The 18,974-nt window shown below is 41.8% G+C and overlaps 1 protein-coding gene across 1 annotated transcript in view; it reads right to left on the minus strand.

Annotated features, from left to right (window-relative positions):
- The window catches only part of PDE7B (phosphodiesterase 7B), a 367,442-nt gene extending 349,130 nt beyond the window's left edge, over positions 1-18,312 (minus strand). The window contains exon 1 of the mRNA XM_027085661.1: positions 15,597-18,312. The gene's annotated coding sequence lies outside the window, so the exon portion shown is untranslated. The remainder of the gene's footprint in view (positions 1-15,596) is intronic.
- Between the last annotated feature and the right edge of the window lie 662 nt (positions 18,313-18,974).

Here is an 18,974-nt window from a genome sequence, read left to right on the forward strand (position 1 = left end):
CTGATTGAGGTAGACATCTGTCAACAGGAAAATATTCTTGATTCTCAGGTTAAAAAATAGCTAGGGACATGTTTCAGCAAGAGATTGAAAATATGGGTGAATTGTTCTCTAGAGTGGTCCATTTTTTTCCCGTTATCTCCCATGTCTGCTGGCTGCCATGACACAAGCCATCCCCACATTTTCTATGCTGCACAATCTTAAATCAATACTGATTTTCGCACCTTCTCCCTACCATACACATGGCTGACCAATGAATAAGCGGGGGGCGGGGGGGGGGGCTGTAACTTTCTCGTTTCTTAAGAAGCTATAAAATTGATCCTATATGTATCATTCCCTGAGTCTAATTTGAACAATGGTAAGCTTTCCATTCTTTCCCAGGCTTATTCCCCAAGGCTATGCCAGAACTCTCTCACCCAGTTCCACTGAGAGTTAATGGAAACTTTCTAGCTGATTTACTATTGAGTTCAGGCCGAATTGCAGCCCAGGGAATTCCTATCATCCCCAGGGGTCCTCCTCCCCTGACTCCCACTGAAATCTCCGTGAACTTCCCATTCCTGGTCATAACCTACACTGACTTCCTTGAATGGGTTCTTGTTTCCAAACTATTCCTTACCCTCTCTTCCCCTGAACACACTCTTTTCTTCTTGCCATGACAGCTCTCTCACCCTGATTAAAGTGTCAGGCTGTAGAACACTTGCTTCTCTCAGTTACTTCCCGTTGCCCCCGCTTCTGCCCCATTTCTGGTCACCAGCCTGCAAGGCTGTTATGATCTTCTTATTCAATTTCTAGGAATCCTTGCTTTCGTGTTTATCACTCAATTATAAAATAAATCTCAGGGACATTCCATCTTACGTATGACAACATTTTGTTTTCTCCCAAAGCAGGAGATAAAACGCAAATTTATGATAGGAACATTTTCACATGTTTTCATAGGTAGTATTATGGCTTTAAGAAAAGCTGGAATGCTAAAGATAGCCAAGACTCCTACACAGAAACAAATGGTCCATATTTATCATCATTTGTTGTATAGTTTGTATCCTTCATTGTGCAAATCCTGGTTCCCTGCATGTAATAGGTACTCAGTTAATTATTCAACACTTTTCTCAAACACTTTCCCTCTGCTACTCCTAAATGTCGCATCAGATTGGATAGCCAGCCTGTTGTATCTGCAGAGAATACATAACCTTAGCATGTACAGCACTCATCTCCATGGATACCAAATTTCTGTGAATGGCTCTTCGAGTGAAAAAATCTATAGGGGGGAGGCTGAATTTTGCTCATTTTTCCAATTCAGGTCCTTCTCTTCCTAACCCTTTTTTTCCTCCTACATTTTCCATCTCAGTCTATGTAGGGCAAGGATCCTGGCACACTTCATGCAATAGATAACCCTTGTATTAGGATCACAGGGAATCATGTTTGTATCTTTTTGACCCCGCTGTGAGCATCAACCCTTGGAAACTGAAGCTGCTGCCAGAAATGGGACAGTAAAAGTCTAAGTCTATTTTTGACAAACTCTAACCAGGGATCCCCACCTTGAGAAGCTCAAAAACCTGGGGTTTAGTAAGAACAGTAATTGCAGAGGAGGAAAGGAATCCTAGAGCAGTTTTTATATCTTTAAAAAGCTAAATTGCAAAAATAAGCCATCACAGCCCCCCAAAATTGTCAAAGTTCTTCATATTTGGCTGGAACATTATTAACTTAGTTAGCAAATCCCTGTTTACCATCTTGTGCTGCTTAAAGCTGTGATAGATTGTTACTTTTATCCTTAAATAATAAAAACAGAAAACATGTCTATTACTATAGCAAAAGGGGATATATTTATGTGATATGAAGAGAAACCTAAGGAGGCTGTCAAACTTAATTAAGGTAGTATGCAGTTTTCTTTACAGATGAAATCTTTCAAAACTGTAGTATCCATTAACAAACAGAAAAGGGTCCTTGATGATCAAAAATTTTCTTTGAGGATAACTGTTTTTACCCAATGCTTTGTTGGTTGGTATGTTCTATTTTAATGCCTCTACTTACTTAAGAGCAGCAGAGACACTAAAGGTAATTTCTGACATGTTATCGTCTTGGCTGTTGGTTTATTTTGAACTGAAGAAGGGAAAGTAGATCTCTGACCGTTAGGTGAGGAATCAGATATGACGGCCCTTGCTCAAAGACCCCATGGCAAGGCACTGAGGGGCCTGAGCATGGGTGCCTAAAAGACTAAAGCTGAAGAAGGCAAGGAGATGAGTGCCCCACAGATGCCACTGGGACTGCAGGCAGTTGTGACCTTGAGCATGGCATGGTGCCAAGTGTATACCTCAGCCCCCATGGCTCTCAGGGTACAGCCAGTTGGGACTTCCTGGAAGGCCTCTAATGGAAGGAAGGAAGGAAGGGCAACCTGTTAGGGAATGAATGTTCTTTAGGGATCAGTTTGGATTATGCTGGGGTCAAGAATAGGGTTCAACACCAAAAATAGTTTTAATTATCAGACTGTCTTCTTTTTTCTCACAAAAATATATGCTAAGCTTGGGATATAAAGAGGCTTTCCCAATGAAAAAGAACCCATCTCCATATTCAAAAATCATGCTACCCACAGGGAGATCAGCTCGATGCTTTGTGACCACCTAGAGGGGTGGGATAGGGAGGGTGGGAGGGAGACGCAAGAGGGAGGAGATATGGGGATATATGTATATATGTATGGCTGATTCACTTTGTTATACAGCAGAAACTAACACACCATTGTAAAGCAATTATACTCCAATAAAGATGTTAAAAAAAAAAAAATCATGTAGTGACAGATAACTACAGGTGAGAATGGCTAAAAATTCCTCCCTGCATACATCTGTCAGAGTTAAGCTCCCTCCCACACTGTAGGGATGGTAGACAGAGCAGAAGGGAGTTCTGGGAAACATTCTTGCCTCTGCCATCGTTTCAACATTTTGAAGCAAATCGAAGGAGTATCTCTTCTCCTTTTCTCCCAAGTCAGGCAAATACAGAAGCCCACGTATTTCTTTTCTTTTTTTTTTTTTTGCGGTACGCGGGCCTCTCACTGCTGTGGCCTCTCCCACTGCGGAGCACAGGCTCCGGACGCGCAGGCTCAGCGGCCATGGCTCACGCGCCCAGCCGCTCCGCGGCACGTGGGATCTTCCCGGACTGGGGCACGAACCCGTGTCCCCTGCATCGGCAGGCGGACTCCCAACCACTACGCCACCAGGGAAGCCCCACATATTTTTTATCCAGTAGCAGGTCACTATTAGATACGCCTGAGAGAGACATGGGCTTCGTTCCTGATCTGTATAAAATTTAAAGCTGGGAAAAAGTCTCAAAAGAGAGCAAAAATGTGTAAAGGGAACTTCAGAAGCCATCACTCTGGACACATCCTGACTTCAATATCAACACACCCAGTGAGTATAAAGGAACATACTAGTACTCACCACAATGATAGGAACATTTCTTGAAAAGGAAGAGTTTATGAATTGGATGACATCAACTAATTATATCCTGGAAAATGTCTGTCTACTCAGACAAGAACAATTCAAACAAATGCTAGGAAAATAGAGTGGGCTAAACAGCAGTATATTATTCACTTCACTGAAAACTGCAGAGTACATTCCACAAATCAAAGGTGAGTTTAACTTTGCCTTGACTCCCAAACAGAAGTGAATGCCACAGTTTTCTCTGTTTCATTATATACAGCATAACTAGCTCTATTATAATTATTTTTTACAAATTCATTTTTTATATCAATCAACTTTTAAGAATGTAACAAAAGCAAATTTTTCTTTTTGTTTTTACTTTTTTTTTTTTCCCCAACCCTTTGGTCTACTTCTCCTTTCTCTCCAAAGCTGGAAAGCAGATGGACCACAGTGAGGAGAATCGGTAAGTTCCTCAAAGGAGGAATCATGTCTTGTATTTCTTTGTCTTATATTTCTTTGCATTGCTTCATACCATGCTTGGCAGATTTAGGGACCCAGAGAGCATTGTTTAAGAGGTTCAGTGGGTGAGCTGAGGAATGCGTGAATGAATAAATATATGTATTTTATCCTTCTACTGTAACTTAGGGAAAAAAAAAACACGTTGCCTGACTGTTTATTACAACTCTTTTGTTAACACCATAGAGGATGGGTCGATGGACCATGTAGAGGTAGAAGGAAGGGAATGGCATTTGCTACACACTCAGAACATGTCCTGTGCTGGTGTTTTCACACGTGATCATAGTCAATCACCATGGTGGCTCTGTGAGAAAGTATCATTATCTACCTTTTACAGATAAGCAGATAGGGTCCCAGAGAGAATGCTAACCTGTCCAAATGCACATGGCTAGGAACTAGGATTTTAAACTCGAGTGCTTCTTCAAGCAGCACACCTTTCCCTCTATTTCCTCTCTAAACAGAAGAGCAAAGTATAAAGATTAAATCACTAAGAACTCACGTTGTGAGACTGTTAAAACTCTTGGCACTTTAAGTGGCCCCTACCAATTAATTTATTTATTGAGCACTCACTGTGTACAAAGTGCATTTGCAATGCAATGGGGCACAAGAAGGTAAATGTCTACTCCCTTTTCCTAGGGGCAGTTGAGTCCCAGTGTCCATGATCCGGATAACACAACATTCTGAGTGAACGAGATGCTATCAAGATGATTAAAGAACTTCAAACATCTTTTAAAGTAGTCAAAATAATCTATCCTGAGCCTAACAGCAATTTTCTCTCATTAGTATAAATCAGATTTAGTGCTAAAATATTATCTTCATACGTGTAATAAACATTAGGCTAATTTTGTATCCAAATAAACTTCTGAGGCTAAAAATGTCATTAAAATGGATGAACTTTTTGGAGAAGTTTTTTTTTCTTTTTTCTTTTTTTTTTTTTTGCGCTATGTGGGCCTCTCACTGTTGTGGCCTCTCCCGTCGCGGAGCACAGGCTCCGGACGCGCAGGCTCAGCGGCCATGGCTCACGGGCCCAGCCGCTCCGCGGCATGCGGGATCTTCCCGGACCGGGGCACGAACCCGTGTCCCCTGCATCGGCAGGCGGACTCTCAACCACTGCGCCACCAGGGAAGCCCTTGGAGAAGATTTTTAGAGAGTTTTCTGGACATCTAAAATTCTTGCTGGACCACTAGCGGTACCCGGATCCTGATGGTTACCACCTTCCTTTCTGCTTCCTCAGAATCCAATCAGAGACAATCAGGATTACAGAATTTTGAGAAATGCTGTCCTTTTTGCCATTTGTTCCAGTTCTACCACAGAGAAGCTATGGAAACTTGGACTATCACAGAATCAGGGTGGTTTCTTAGAACAGTCTCTGAGAATGTTTTGACAATGTGTGAAGGGGTATGTTTGCCAGGGGTTCTACCCTTCCAAAACTCAGTGCCATTCTGAGAGATAAAATACTTGTCTAAATAAATAGCACTTCTGGAAAGCACTTTGCCCTGAATCTCTGCCTTTCTTGCCTCCTTTTTGTCTTTAGTCTAACCTAAAGTTCTCCTTTCTCTACCAGGATGGGTACAGGCTTAATGCTGTTTGGCAGCTAAGACTGCGAGCCAGTTGATGTCAGGACCAAGAGGCCTTAATTCTCGCCTCAGTGGGGTACCCAGGAGCACACAGAGGGTCACAGACACAGTTCTGGGGGAAGCAACACCCAGATACAGGTCAGGGTAGAGAACAGTGGAACTAGACGGGGTTGGTCCATCCCCTCTCGGTAGACTGAGCCAGTCCTGGAGGTGGGGCTGGCATTTCTCAGATGCTCACCACAAAGTAAATGTGCTGCCCACAGCTGTGATCCACCGAGGCCTCTAGGCCCTGTGCTGTTCAGCCATGGATGGTGGGCGAAGGGAATGCTTCCCAAAGCAAACAGCTCTTCCTCAGCTAACATTCACCTGGGCGGTGGCCCAGGCCAAACTGGGGAGCAGAAGTGGGAAGAAAATCCATTCCAGACCCTTATTGGGCCACCGACTCAGAAGGCTACATGCCAAGCTACTAAGTGTCAGGGTCCAGCCAACCCTTCCTGACAGGGCACGCACCAGGCAAACACTGTTCTCAGTCAGACCTCACATCACAAGAAAAAAGTCTACAGCGTAAGCATGGCCAGATTCTCTCCCTTGTCTGAGATGCTATACTGCTGCATTCGTGTCCTCCCTGGGTCCGGGGAATCTTATATCCCTCTCAAACCTGTCAAGAAAAAGTCCCAGCACAATATTAAATGCATAGTTTTCTGGCTGTGAGTGAGTAGAGGTCCTCTTATCTACCTTCCTGAACTGAGAGAAAATGTTTCAGGAAGTTTTCTAATGAAAACCTCAGGGAGACAGAAGGAAACTTTAATTTTTCATGATTGATTCTTCTCAAAGTTTGATTTTTCACAGGAAGCATGCATTACTTTGTAATAATAATAAAAAGAAGGTCTAGAAGGAAAGAATTCACTTCACCCATTTCACAAAAATCACTATTACGAATGGGTTTAAAGATATTAAATCTAATGCGTGTATGTTATTGAGTGCTGAGGGAAGTGGTACAATTTGATTGAGGATTTCCTGTGCTGTCTGGAGCTGAGAATAAGGGATTGTATTGTGGCCTCCCTGCCCGTTTTCCCTTTCCCCCAGAGCCTAATATATCAATCACATAAAATTAGTGTAATTAGGAAGTCGACTAAAGACAGAGAGGCTCTTCCTGTAAATTTTTCAAATGAAAACCCAAGCACCATTATCGAGCAAAGAGATTAATCTATTGATTGAAATTAAACGAATATGATTGTGGTAACTTTAAGGAACTCACATAATTTGAGATTCAGATCATTCAAAATACAGATGAATTCTTAGAGAATGAACACAGGCTTTGATGACAAATGACCCATGTTTCCTTTGGGGCATAACTGTGTGACTCCTGGGCATGTGTCCTTTGTCTTTCCATGGATGCCTGCTCGCATCCCATAGTTAAGCCCAACTCACCCTCTTCCTACCTCAGAGGGCAGGGGTCGGTGATGGGGTGATGGTGTGACCACTGGCTGGGCTCACAGAGGGCTGTTCCTGGAATATCAGCTCAGGAGAACGTGGAGCCCTACAGGGGCCGTGGGGAGCAATTTTAAGAGGGTGGCAGGAAACTCAAAAGGTCGAGCAGTGAATGGGAGCGGACGAGATGGATACAGTCAAAGAGGACTAAGTTCTCTTGGCTGCAGAGGAGAGGGTGAGGGCAGCCGCAGCTTGAGGAGGCTGCCAGGTCATAATCAAGTTACTTTAGGTTCGGATGAATTTAGTCTGTTTATAACCTGAGGGAAACAGCCAGGGAAGATGGGGACCTCTAGTTTTATGTTAATCCCAAATTTCCAGTGAGTTACTTCAGATTGCAAAATATTTGATCTGTTATTTGTTTATTTTAAGAAACGGAAATCTCTTTTAAGTGAGAGAATAAATCCTCCACGCACCTCACTACCTAAATTGCACGTGCCGGGGTCTCTGTGGGTCAAAAAAGAAGACAAACCCAGGCAGTCACCCAGTGGCGAAATCATCACAGAACTTACCGTGTGGCTTTTAATATGATTTTACTGTATTTTAAAATAATAATGTACTTTTTTCCCCTTTCACTATTCAGTGCATGTAAGGTACTTTCAAAAGATGCCTATATTTTTCTTAGAACACTATTCAGATAGTGGTCTTTTCTGAAATAAATAAAGCAATCTACAGCTTCTTTATAAAATCTGAAGTTATTTTTGTTTTTCAAACTCTGCTGTAGACAGACCACCACTATGAAATGCTTAAACGTGGAAGAATTAGTGGCTGGTAACTGCCTAAATATATGCTGATAGTACTAATTTTTCTTAAATTTATTTTTTATTGAAGTATAGTGGATTTACAATGTTGTGTTGATAGTACTAATTTTAAGATTTCTTATAATTAGTGCTAACCAGTTGCTGAGGGATTTTTGACCTATGATGCCAGGTGGTGTCCTTGATGTCCCTGCAAGAGATATTAGCTAGTAGGAATCAAATACATTCTGGTCTGTGAAGTGAGCATCGCCAGGCCCATTTTATGAAGCAGAAATTGGAGGCATAAAGGCTACAAAGCTCACACAAATCACATGGCTGGCTGGTAAGTGTCAGAGCAGGACTCAAATCCAGGGAGGGCTGGCCACAAAGCATGTGCCCTATCCCATTATGCTGTAGCTCTCGCCTTCTCAAGGAAGAAAGGGAAAATGAAAGCACCAAAGGTCACACTGTACAACAGCAGAGATGGGCTTGTTCGAGCAGGTCCCTTCTGGGATAATAACTGTACCGGTAAAGCCGCACTTGATTATCTAAGGACATCTGGCCCAGCCTGGCCCAGCCTGGCACTACTCAGATCTGCTGCAACCTGCTCCTCATGTAACCTGATTGCTGAAATTCTCCTTTTCTCTAAATTAGTTTCACTTCACATGAATCAAAATGCAGCTAATCCAGAAAGATGAGATCTGTGCTCTTTCCCATATCTGATTGTTTCCGTCTATAATTTCAAAATCTTTGCGATCTTCTCTGTTCTATTTCATATCCTAAATGGCTAATATCCAGGTTACCTAACTGATGTACTAAAATGTATCCTGCCTGTTCTTTCAGATACAGGTTAATGGTGGAATCAGAATTGGATAGGCTTTATTATGCTTCTACACTATGGTGACTTGCTAAAAATTTAAAATCTGGGCATGTAATGTACAGTATGGTGACTATAGTCTATGGACTGTAACAATACTGTATTGTGTATTTGAAAGTTGCTAAGAAAGTAGATCTTAAAAGTTTTCATCACATACAAAAAATCTGTAACTATGTGTGCTGATGGGTGTTCACTAAATTTGTGGTAATCATTCCCCAATATACGCATACATCAAATGATTATGTTGTACACCTAAAACCAGCACAATGTTACCTGCCAATTATATCTCAATTTAAAAATTTTAAATCTACCTCTTTATTGGCCATGGCTATCCTCTCTGATGAGACTTTAATGAAGATCTGCTGAATGAATGCACAAAAGCCTATCAGGTAAGCTTTGCTACAACAGTATATTCCAGCTGAAGTGATGATCTGAAGAAATCATGCACTGATATATGCCAGAACTCTGCAAAATCTACTTTTGCCTTGGAGGAAACAGAGGTGTCAGTTGCCTTATATCATTTTTAATTTCATAAAATAGATAAGGACAAGAAATGTTTGCACATTATGACAGAGCTGTGAAAGTGCAATTTTTAGACATTTGCTACTAGATCGGCTTTTGCTGAAAATGTTTTCACAGCCTCTGGTCTTCATGTGCTTCTCCATGCTGTCAGGCACAGAACAACTTTTCCACGAAAACAAAACACTTCCCGAGGAGTGTTCTCAGAAATTCTCAAGAACTTTAAAGGAGCATCCTAAATCCTCACGTTCTGATGGTTTCACAACTCTTACACTGCTTCCAAGTTCCCCTGTCCCTAATTTGTTCTGGTGAGTTTTTGTTTGTTTTCACTTGGAGGGTTTTCTCAACTGGGCTCTATAGCTCATGTCAGCAGAGAGTCAAAAATATCCTTAACTGGGTGCCAAGAAAGCGGTAACCACACACATACAAAATAGGACCGTCCTACTGGCTTTCTGCTCCATAGACATGAAGGCAAATTTCTTGTAGCCTAGCTGAGGAATTTATACGAGAATTCTATTTGAGGCGGGAAAAGTATTAGCTTAGTTATCTTGAGTCTTACCTGTATTAACAGAGAGAGAAAAAACCAAATCAGGACGTGGTGGGTTTTGCTTCCGACGGCTCTGGGTTATTTGTGTGGAACATGTCTTACGAAAGTAGCATTGGCAAAAATGTACCCACAAATATGTTTTGAGAAGTAAGCTATAGAGTATGTACACAATATGACACAGAATTACTATGTGAGGAAGTCAAACTCCTGCTGCAAATGTTTTGCATTTATAATGTCAGTGATTGGCCTTGTGTCTCTCCTCCGAACTACGTTTATTCTCCCAGCACCCCCCACACCCTTAACCCAGTCAGATCGATGAAAAATTAGCCACATGGTTCATTCTCTTGCCATTTAACAACTATTTATTGCATCATTGCTACTTGTGGATACTGCCTAGTGCTATGTTCACTAAGGATAAGACCCTGTCCTGCATGAAGGTGCTTTGATACCTTGCAAACCTAAGAAGAAAGGAACCAGGCAGAGCATGGTGCGTGCAGGAAGGGAGGCCCGGCCAACGACAGGGAGCTCTTTCTCAGCCACAAGTTAGGGAAACTGCATGTGGACCATAACTGTCATTTCACCATGTTTGTATTTCTGTTGTTTGCTTTTTATTTCTCCTCAGTAATATTTTTAAAAAACATTAAAATAAAGTAAAAAGAGAGCCATTGACTTGCCTTCTGGACTGAGTTCTACTGTGCAGCCAGATGTGAAGACAAGCTAGCAAGGGATGAACTCTATGGAGGAAACTCTGAGAAGAGCACTGAAGGATGGAGCTTCTGCGGGGCTGACCTGCACCATGAACTGATCCTGTAGGCACACTGGTGGACTGGTCTGTTCATGGAGCTGACAGCTGAGCTTCACTTATGAATATCTGAAATGATCCTTTCAAAAGAATTTTTCCCTTTTTGAGCTAGATATCTTAGAAAATGTGTATTAAACTTTTGAATCAATTGTTGAGAAATGGAATGTTTAAGAGAAAATTTCTCTATCATATTGAGGTCAGTCAGCACATCCTTTATGTAGCAGGTACCATGTTAGATACAGAGGACCCAGAACTGAATAATGTGTATGTTTCCTGCCCGCAAGGAGCTGACATTCAGGGTGGGGAAGACAGGTGAACAGCTGACACGTATATATGGCTGGTGTTATCTATGACTTAACTCTGATATGTTCATTTTTCTGCTTGAATAGTTCTTAAGTTCAAGTTTTGAAAACAAATTCCTTTATGTCATGAGACAAAAAAGAATGTTCTCTTTAAAAGATACACATATTGAAAATTTATTATATTTTGTACATTTCTTGAATTATCATTTTTCTGAGAAGTTTATGGTCAATTACTCAAATTTTTTTGGTGTGAGGCATGGTGGAGAGGGATCATTCATTATGGAAATTGTGTTTGCTAAAATACTGAGAAACTAAGGTTGAGAAACTTTAGGCTGACTTCTTAGCTCACGGTTGCATCTTCTGAAGAAAGAAATTAGCTTGGACCCATTAATTTTCATTGGAAGAGAACAACTGGACACAGCAGGGAGAAAACAACAACCCAAGTGCCTTGTAAAAAGCAGGACCAAGGAAAAGAGAAAGAGGGAACAGGATAAGTTAACACAATATACTTTTTTATGAATACAAACTGAGATTCCAGCCATTGATGAGAAAAATTATTCAGAGATATGGTATTAGAACTCATTTTTTGGTTTTTTTCTTATGTTCTTATGCTATATTTTCTGCTGCTAAAATGTTAACATTTGAGGAAGCTACGCTAAGGATGCTCCAGAACTCTTTCAGTAATTCTTACGACATTTTTATAAACCTAAAATTACCCTGAAATAAAACCCTAAAAAATATGGACAAGTAATAAGTTCAAACAGAAACTAGCAGAGCCAAGATTCAAACCTAAATATATTTGACCACAAAACTCTGCATTTTGACCACTGTATTATTCTATTTCCCTTTCATTACACTAGATGATTCTATTCCTACTTGTTCTTCAGTAACTGTGTTTTGTACCTTTAACCTTAGCTAGAGGGGCCCAAATTTCTAAATCACGAGCTCCAGTTATTTCTATGATTGGGTGGCTTCTTTGGGGATCTCCTGCCATCACTTACTACTGAACATGATTTACCAACCTCTTCAAAATAATCCCTTTTAGTCTTGGATATAGAATTAATTATCTATTACCGTCTAAGAAATATTCCGTAAGTGTAGTGACCTAAACTAATGACAAACATTTGATTATTTCCGCTTGTCTGGAATTCAGGAAGGGCTTGGCGAGGTGGTTCTCGCTCAGGGTGTCTCATGAGGTTGCAGTCAAGGTACTGACCAGAGCTCAGTTATCCGGAACTGGAGGATCTACTTTCAAGATGGCTCACTTACAGGGCTGGCAAGTTGGTGCTGGCAGGTGGCAGGAGAACTCAGTTGCTCTCCATGGGGCCTCTCCCAGGGCTGCTTGAGTGTTTGCAAGACATGGAGGCTAGATTCTCCCAGATAAAGTGGCTCGTGAGAGAGAAAGCTAGGCGGAAACTACCTATTTTAAGACCTAGTGTCAGAAGACGCATAATCATTTCTGCCATACTTTTTTTTTGTTAGAAGCGAGTCACTAAGTTGGGTCCATAGTCAAATGGAGGGGAAATTATATCCCACTTTATGAAGGGGTGTGGAATGTCAAAGAATTTGCAACATATTTTAAAATTACCCTACGTGGGTTGGGGCCAAGGATGCATATCCTATCTATACTTCATGCCATGGGTAGGTCTGGCTATGGATTAATATTTCTGATTACTGTTCCCTGAAATAATCTGTCCCAGAATTTCTTTCCATTTTCACACCTAGGACTTTGCCAAATCCTCTGAATGGGAATCTTTATTTAAATGACTAATAACCCAAGCAATACCCACTTAGGACAAGTGGGCATTTATTGGCTCAGGTGACCCAAGGACGTGCTGAACTAACCAAATACCAGGATCGGCAGTGATCCAGAGAAATAAGTGGAACCAGGGCCTTGAATACCAACAGGACTATCCTCCATGTCCTGCCTTTGTTTTTCCTGGAGGGTCAATCTCTCTCACTTTGGAGCAGTTTTCCATACATGGCAGGAACAATGGCTACCTATACCTTCTAAATTTTACATTCCACAGCTTCTGCCGTGGGAGAGGGTCTTCCTCATACCCTGTTTGATTCCAAGTTACACCAAAGAAGAGCCTGGGTGGCTCATGTTGGGGCCAAACGAGGGGCAGGACCCTGTAACATGGTAGCTCCTGCAGTTACCACAAGGTGACCATGGAGGAATGAATGGTCAGCTTTCAAAAGAAAAGGGTGCCCTGGAGGAGTGGGGTGGGACTAGGGGGAAGAGTGATGGAGAGACAAACACAAGAGTCCTTTAAAGTGTCTCCAGAAAAAGTACTGATATTGATAAGTATTGATATTAATACTGAAAGTAGAAATAGCATTTTTATGTGTATTCTGCATAGCTCATTTAAAATCAAAATAGTGACAGAAAAAAAATAGTGACAAACATTTATGTGGAATCCACACACTCTTTGTTTTGATGAACCTCATTTGTATGGATATTCACAGTCACAGTTGGCATTAATGTTAATAATACATCTTAATTAGAACAGCATGGTCAGTGGGTATGTTGCTAAGTCTGGATTTGAACCCCCCAGCAAGGATGTAAGAACTGGTTCTATTCTTTTGTCAATTATAAAATACATTTCCTCCCCTTTGGCTTTTTAGCAATGTAGGAGCCACTTTGACAGTATTTGCATTTATGACAGGTAGACCACATTTCCGAGAAGGGCAATGAGCAACCGGTAACACCCAACTTCCAAGAAGTGAAAATCACCAGACTTTCACAAGACAGCAATTCTGCTATCAGTTGAGTGTGTGTATGGGTGAAGGGGAGATAGGGAAATACTTAGAGATGCAACTTTAGGAAGCTGTACACACACCAATATACCTATTTATTTTTGAATTTTAACTATGATGAGTCAGACAGTTTGAGGAAAAAAGTCTATGAATGCTAGCTGCATAAATAAAAGTTTTCAAAGAAACACACACCACATTCTTTATACTTTATAAAATGCACATATATATGCACTCTCTTTATAAAATTATATTTACTTTAGACGTCTGACTTTTGGGCAGGCAATTTCTTCAGCTCTTGCTATGGCCTGGTTCGCAAATATCACCTCTCTACGATAGTTATTAGTCACACTTAAAAGGGGTTGTAGCTGTTTTTAAAGATCTCCCTTTTTTTCGAATCATCATAGCAATCGACCTTTCCCACTCCTAGCTCTCAAATGAACTTCCTAATATCTCCTCTTTCGTTCTGACCTCGCCATAGGTTCTTCAAAGATTCCACATACATACAAATGCTACCCTGGGTTCATTCTATTTCATCAGCCATTTCTGGTCAATGCTTCTAGTAAAGCAATAGCTCTTCTTTAAACATGTCTCCCAGCAGCCTAGATACTATGACAGCCCACATGCCAGCTACCTACTTCTTGGCTCCCTCCTCAGAGTAACTGATATGTACAGAGCTTCATTCAGCACTTCTCATTCCACTCTGTGGTCCAAGCTCCTGCCAACCCCCAGGGTACCTTATAGATGCTGACTGCTCTTCCCTCACCCCCACCAGTTTACATTCCTACCTTCCTCCCTTCAACTAAAATCTTAAACAGTAAAGCCATTCATTGATATGTAAGCCTGAAATAATAGACTAGAAGAGGAAGAACATTAACTTGTAAGCCTGATGAATGCCCCCAAACTCCTAAGAAAGTTGACTCTTAGTCATTGGACTACATACACAGTGTTAACATTTTAGTCCTTGGCCTAAGTGGAGCAAGTCCACTTTACGAATGGAGCCAGGGGGCTTCCCTGGTGGCGCAGTGGTTGAGAGTCCGCCTGCTGATGCAGGGGACACGGGTTCGTGACCCGCTCCGGGAAGATCCCACATGCCGCAGAGTGGCTGGGCCCGTGAACCATGGCCACCGAGCCTGCGCGTACGAAGCCTGTGCTCCACAACAGGAGAGGCCACAGCAGTGAGAGGCCCGTGTACCGCAAAAAAAAAAAAAAAAAAAAAAAAAAGAATGGAGTCAGGGACTTCCCTGGCAGTCCAGTGGTTAAGACCCTGTGCTTCCAATGCAGGGGGCATGGGTTTGATCCCTGGTGGGGGAACTAAGATCCCACATGCTCATGGTGTGGCCAAAAAAAAAGACAAAAAGAAAGGAGTCAGGAGCAGTAGGTCTTGCTTTCCAATTTTCTTTGTCTTGTCCTCAGAGAAATTGCCTCTTAGAGACTTAGAGATCATGCAAGTCCCCTTTACTTACCCACAGCCGAGCCAGGTCTTTCCTCAATAGCACAAACAGCCCTGACAAATCTATAGCAATTGTGCAGTAAGGACATTGCTTTGAAATTGCCGCCCATCAGTCAGAAAAGAAGACACTCATCTTTAAGATGTGGGCCCTTCGACTCATGAAAGAAAGGCTTCAAGTGCAGCCTGGGACCAGGCCCCCCAAACGGCAGCACTCCTCACCAAGTTATCTCTCGGGTATACTTTCAAGGGCCAGACAGACAAGGCCCTGCCCAGTATCTTAGCTCCCATTCAGCCGCACCTAGGGCTTCAGCTGCAGGCTTCTTCACTGCCCGCCTGCAGGTGGGGGTTGTAATACACTGCTTCACAAAACTGGCCTCGGCGTGGTTAACGTGCTAGGCAGAGGGACATCTGTTGTCACTTCCTGGAGTTACTGGTCTAACTCAAGGAGATATCTGAAGACTGAACAGTGTGGGAGTGCCGACCGCCAGATCCAGAAACTCATCTCCAGGTCTGGCTCAGCAACAGAGCCCTACATCCTGATCAGAGATGAACATAAATGAACTTGCTCATTCAGTCATTAAGTCATTCAAAAAAACAAAAAAGAACTGAATGCATACCAAGTACTTTGCACTGTGCTCACAGATGAGTTCCAGGAGGGCTTACTCACTGCACTCGGGCCAGCCCTCTTGGGTGGAAGTAGCTCTTCCTGTCACTCTGGATTCTTCCACCAATTCTTTCAGATTAAGGGCTCATCGTGATCTTCTTCTGGGGTCTTCTGCCCAGAAGTTTGCTTAAAGTCGGGGGTCTCAGTGAAAGCCCACCTTGATGCCAACCAAGTGCAGTCTTTAAAGACAGTTTGAGAGAAAACTGAGAAAAAACATGATAAGAGAGAAGTCCCTTTCAAAAAATATTCTTGGTCAGGCCAGATACAAAATAGGTTTATCACCCAGTCAAATGATAAACCTGACCTTTCTGCTCCACCTACCCAACAAGCCTAAACGACAGATCTATCCCTTTGGAAAATCTGGAAAGTTTATGGACTTGGGATTGACAATATGGAACCATAAGCTTGTGTCTAGCACTGGGTGGAAAAGCCTTTCTGTGGCCCTATCAAATACAAGACATTTAAACTTTTTTTGTTTTGTATTTTATTTTATTAAGACATTTAAACCTTAAGACTTTTTTTCTGCACAGTGTTGCTTCAGCGAGGTCATGCAAAGTCAGCCTCATACATTTAACCTTCAGGTTTTAATACTCTATGCTAATATGCAAAAACTTCTCTTTCTAAAGCCACCAAAGACTCATCAGAGAGATAGTTTAAAAGAAAACACGTTCATAGTTATTATCAACAAACCCATTTATGGAACTGTCCAAGACACTTAGATAAAATAAATCAGAGAAAAAAGGTGTGTTTTCACGACCTCAAGAAGGTTAGAACGATAGACAGAAAACACTCACAAGGACATGTGGTGTTTGGTCCTCTCTTAAGGGGCCCTTAGGGTTTGGGTAAAGAGGTCAGAACAAGGTCAGGGGAATCCTCCTAAAGCTGTGAAGACTGAGGAAAGTCCCCAGAATGCTTCAGAAAGTGGGACCAGCCTGTTGAGAAATCGAACAGGCCTGGGGCTTTCACAGTTCATCTGTGATTGCTCTGCGAGCCGAGATGTTACTTCAGTGTAGTTTTGGAAAATATTAATAACAGTAACAACTAAAATTTATAGATGAGTCACTTGTGAGAGACCCTGTTCTAAGTGTTTCCCATGTATAAATAATATGAGAATGAGGGTGGTGTGAGACAGCTTCAGTGGGAAGGAGGCATAGCACAGAACCTGGAATTTGGGGGGACGTGGAATTTTGAAAATAGGTATGAAAAGGAGAAACTCAGCAAGTATGAAATTTTGTTGCTGTTTGTTTTTGTTATTTCAGGCATGTGCAACTCAGTCGCACAACACAATTTGACTTTTGTGATGCTAAGCGGTGATCTACTCAATGGTGTGATTCTCGCCATGGTATCCCTGAGGCCCTCTCTAAGATTGTGTTAAATGACTAAGATCGGGGCTGGATCTTTTGGTTAGATGATTGCTAATACTGATAAAGTCTAAGGCTGGATATAGACTTAGTGGGCAAGACCAAGCAATACTGTTTTGCACTGGCTCACAAATCCCCTTGAAAATGGAGGAATCTATATACAAATAAGGAGAAAGTGCAGAAAAAAGACTAAACTGGAAGGATAACTGTGGAAGGATAACTACCTGGGGAGGAGATGGGTAGTTGTTGGAAATGCACATTTCCAGGTCCCTCTTCCAGAGAACCTGATTCTGTTGGCAGTGGGTAAGACGTGGGGACTAGAAACATTTTGGGCAAGTACACAAGCGGCTTTGATGCACGTTTCAGAAACACTTTGAAAGTCTCAGGAAAAAAACAGTAGAGAAAACAGTCCACACAAAATCTAAAAGGAAGAAGGACAGGAAAAGCACAAGATCCAGTCATCAGGAGCCCGAATAGGAATTATATTACAAAATCACACAATCAGTGATGAATTATAATGAGCAAACACGACTTCTTATTTAGTTATTGTTTACTCTCTGCCTACTTCCATTAAAATGTCTAGGAAGGAAAAGGTTTTATACACACACACACACACACACACACACACACACACACACACACACACACTTGGGAGAATAAAAGAATAGAACATCTATTTTGAGAGAAGATATCTGGGACAAGAGGAAGGAGTGATGGAAAATATATCACCTGTTGCCTAGTATGAATGCCACATGCCTTACAGAGCTCCAGAGCCTGCTTTAATTGCTTACTTATAAGTCTGCATTCCTGAACGATTTCCTAGCTGCCCCGGGGCCTGGGGTTCATCTCAGGTGTGTGAATCTAATTGATTCATGCCCGGTAGGATAAGAAACACACAAGGAAATGCATCACTACTGATAATACTTGATATTTGAGGAGAAGGAAGGTAATGAATAATTAACTTTGAGGAATGTAAATGAGAGAATTTCTGTTTTAAACTTTTTATCACTGGAAATATTGGTCCAATAATTACATTTAGTATTCTATAAACAAAGAAATTATTAGCAGTTTTCAAAAAATCAAGCAGTGATAAAAATAATGGGCATAACTATTTAATCTCTATTGACTTTCTTTTTAAGGCATCCATATACTTTCAAGCACTGAATCAAATGCGTAAAGAGATTCACTGCATGGAGGAGCACATAAAATGGATAGAAATGACTGATTAATATGAACAAAAAGTATAGCATAATGTGATCAATACTTTTTTTTTTTTTTTTGCGGTAGGCGGGCCTCTCACTGCTGTGGCCTCTCCTGTTGCGGAGCACAGGCTCCGGACGCGCAGGCCCAGCGGCCACGGCCCACGGGCCCAGCCACTCCGCTGCAGGCGGGATCCTCCCGGACCGGGGCAGGAACCCGCGTCCCCTGCATCGGCAGGCGGACTCTCAACCACTGAGCCACCAGGGAAGCCCAATCAATACATTTTAACTAAACAAAATATATTATTCCTTATGTTTAAAAAAGTTTTTAATATTAACATCCTCAGTATCTATTCTGTCACATGTTCTATGAAGAAAGCTGTGGAGATATAATTTTTTTTTCAGTAGAGTCTTCTTGTATTATTTCACCAAGACTCACTATGTAATGAAATAAATTTCCTTAAGAAAGGTGACCAACCATACTTGATTGAACTGAAGGACAAACTGTATGAAAATATCTTACAGTGAAAAAAAATAGACATCAGTAAACTGTTGCCTTTTTAAGCATCATTTCCCCTGTAATTCAAAATTCTTTTTCTGCTTTCTGAGCCGTGTGCCACTGAGCTGCCAGCAAGAGCCATAATCATGGGCAACACAAGCCAGACACAGGGTCAGGGCGAGCATGTGGCCAGCGCTGGCTGATGGAGGGCTGGGCCTTGTCTTCCTGGAGGAGTGGCTCCTTCTACAGGGGAGAGTGGTAGAGATTTTATT

Source organism: Aethalodelphis obliquidens, unplaced genomic scaffold, assembly GCF_003676395.1.
Source record: "Aethalodelphis obliquidens isolate GAN/ISIS:26980383/991018 unplaced genomic scaffold, ASM367639v1 scaffold3, whole genome shotgun sequence".
NCBI lineage: Eukaryota > Metazoa > Chordata > Mammalia > Artiodactyla > Delphinidae > Aethalodelphis > Aethalodelphis obliquidens.